The sequence below is a fragment of the Aplysia californica genome, unplaced genomic scaffold (assembly GCF_000002075.1).
Source record: "Aplysia californica isolate F4 #8 unplaced genomic scaffold, AplCal3.0 scaffold00195, whole genome shotgun sequence".
Classification (NCBI taxonomy): domain Eukaryota; kingdom Metazoa; phylum Mollusca; class Gastropoda; order Aplysiida; family Aplysiidae; genus Aplysia; species Aplysia californica.
In genome coordinates this window covers 920,728-923,372 of record NW_004797465.1, presented here as the reverse complement: position 1 = coordinate 923,372, position 2,645 = coordinate 920,728, and positions in this window count along the sequence as shown.

Below are 2,645 nucleotides of genomic sequence, written 5' to 3'. Positions count from 1 at the left end.
TAATAATAATAATAATAATAATGATAATAAAAAATATCATTTCTATAGCTCCTTCTACCATACAATGTAGATCTAGGCGCTTTACAATAATTTTGAACAGAAAACACCAGTTAATGAACGTGCATGCATACGTTCTTGTGATTAAAGCTAACACTTATACGTGTATATTATCACAACGAAATGTACATCACATTATGAACATAAGAGCATTATGAATTTTAAGAACCAACCGTCAAAGTCGCATTTTATTAGGTATGTTTTAAAATGAATTTTACATTTGCCTCGGACTTTGTGTCTCTTTAATGTTGCGGGAGTGAGTTCCAGATAGATGAAGCAAGAAGAGAAAAGAACCCCCGAGTGGGATTTTGACCTCTTTTCCCCAGTGTTCTCATTAGAGACTTCTTCATTTTCCCGATCTTTGAGATCTTATTGACATCATGTACATGTATTTCATTTTAGTGAAACAGATATTGGGTCAACTATGTTCTCTATTGTACTTTGTTGTTGTTGTTGTTGTTGTTGTTGTTGTTGTTGTTGTTGTTGTTGTTGTTGTTGTCATCGCTGTCGTCGTAGTCGTCGTTGTTGTTGCTGTGGCCAGGGAGTGCTTGGTGCTATTGGGTTTACCCCTCTCCCCCCCTCCCCCCCTCCCCTCTTTTCACTTGGTAAAATATACCGGAGCTTAGATCAATAGGCTTGAACGATGTAATACCAATGAATTTAACAGAGTTTGATAATAAAAGAAATACGTTTGCTCATATTGTTTTGTCCATTTTTTTTATATCAACAGTTTTTGTTTGTGTGTGCCCATTTTGTTACTTTTATTGCGAATTTGTCCTTGAGAGAGGAACGGTACACGGATGTCTCACGTGGCTCGGTCTTTTTGGAGATGGACGTTGAACTCTTGATTCGAGGTCCATAACCTAACAGTGTTGATAGTGATAGGGGCGTTAAATCTATACCATTTCACCATAATTTGCGAATTTGGGTGCATTAATGCATAAAAAGAAGAGATTAACCCCCCCCCCCCAAATACCAAAGCTAGCGAACAAACAAAAAACAACAAAGACGTTCACTAACAGATTCGAATCAGCAGAGCCTGATTGTTTTGAAAAATTGTATCGTAAAAAAAAAATTTAGATCTATATTTTGTCGTATTTAAATCAGATGACGCACTCCTTTAGTTCAGCTGGTATCATGCTAGACCACAGAGCGGATGGTCTTGGTTCGAATCCCAGACTTGGGAAATCTTGAACTCGGATCTTTTTGTGGAGGTTTTAAGGCTGTCAACCCATTTGACGTTGTTTTATTGGAGACGGACGTTCTCAGTTTTAGTAGAGGGTTTTACGACCCTTGCAACTGCATAAGGTCATATGAGCGCGAGGAGATTAGAGGTGTTACAAGAGAGTATTGAACATACAAAAAGAAGGGGAGATAAGGACGATAGATGTTTGATAGGAAAGAAGGAGCAAACCACACCAGAGCACCCGCCAACCACACACGACGAACGTTTAATTTGCAGGTCCCGCACGTTAAATAACCTGGGTGTGTTGACGGGGCGAAAAACCAATGCACTCATTTTAATATTACAGTCACGTACAATCAGTAGGGTGGCGCTGGACTGTCAGATATGAATTTAGAGTTAAAGATATCACACACACACACACACACACACACACACACACACACACACACACACACATATGTATATGTTCAACCATATTATTGTTTTGGGTTTTTTTTTACTTTGGTGTTAACCCACTATTGGCTTTGGTATCCACGAGAAGGTGGTTTTTATGCGTCCAAGGTGATGGCCAAGGAATACAAAATTTAACAAAACAATACTTTTAAAAATACCAAATACAAATTTAAAAAAATAGAATACATATTACTCAATACTGCCAGGCCACCGAGCGTTCAGAGAATGCGTGCAAAAATAGAAGAAAATTTGGGATGAATATATTATGTTTCCAAGTTTTTAGTGATTATTTTACTGTCAGGAGAGAACTCACAAAATTACGCCCAGACGCTCAAAAAGGGTATTAAGTGCTTAACATATAAAACCTCTTTGCTGACACAACGGATAATTTTCGCTGACCAGTGAAGGGTTAACTTTTAATAACAAATAACACCCTTGCCAGAACAGGAGCTGAAGGGCGAACGGTCACTCGGATGGGAGCATTCGTAGGTCACGACCTCAATTTGTGGCTCTGCGTAGTCATCACTACTAAGTTACGGTACCTTTCTTTCTTTCCCACGGCGCGAACAGCGCGGATGGTGAAAACTGTGTCCTTGGGGGAGAGAACGAGATAAAGAGGAAGAATAAATATTATATATATATACTTGTATATAATATATATATATAAATAGTGCCGACTCCGAGAAAACAACACACCTTACTTGACTGAACGCTCTTGATGATTACATTGATTTGACTTGTGTTTTCAAGTAGCCTACATAGTGTACATTTATATAAATTTTTCTCTAAACAAAATGTACAGTTGGAAATAGGATTCTAGTTTCACTTTAACTTTAAACACAAGCGTTAGCACAAAAAGTAATACTGTTCTTTTTTTATTCTGGTGTCCTTTGTTGGTTTTTATTGTTTTCTTTTCTTCTTCTTCTTTTTTATTGGGGGAAAATGGAGG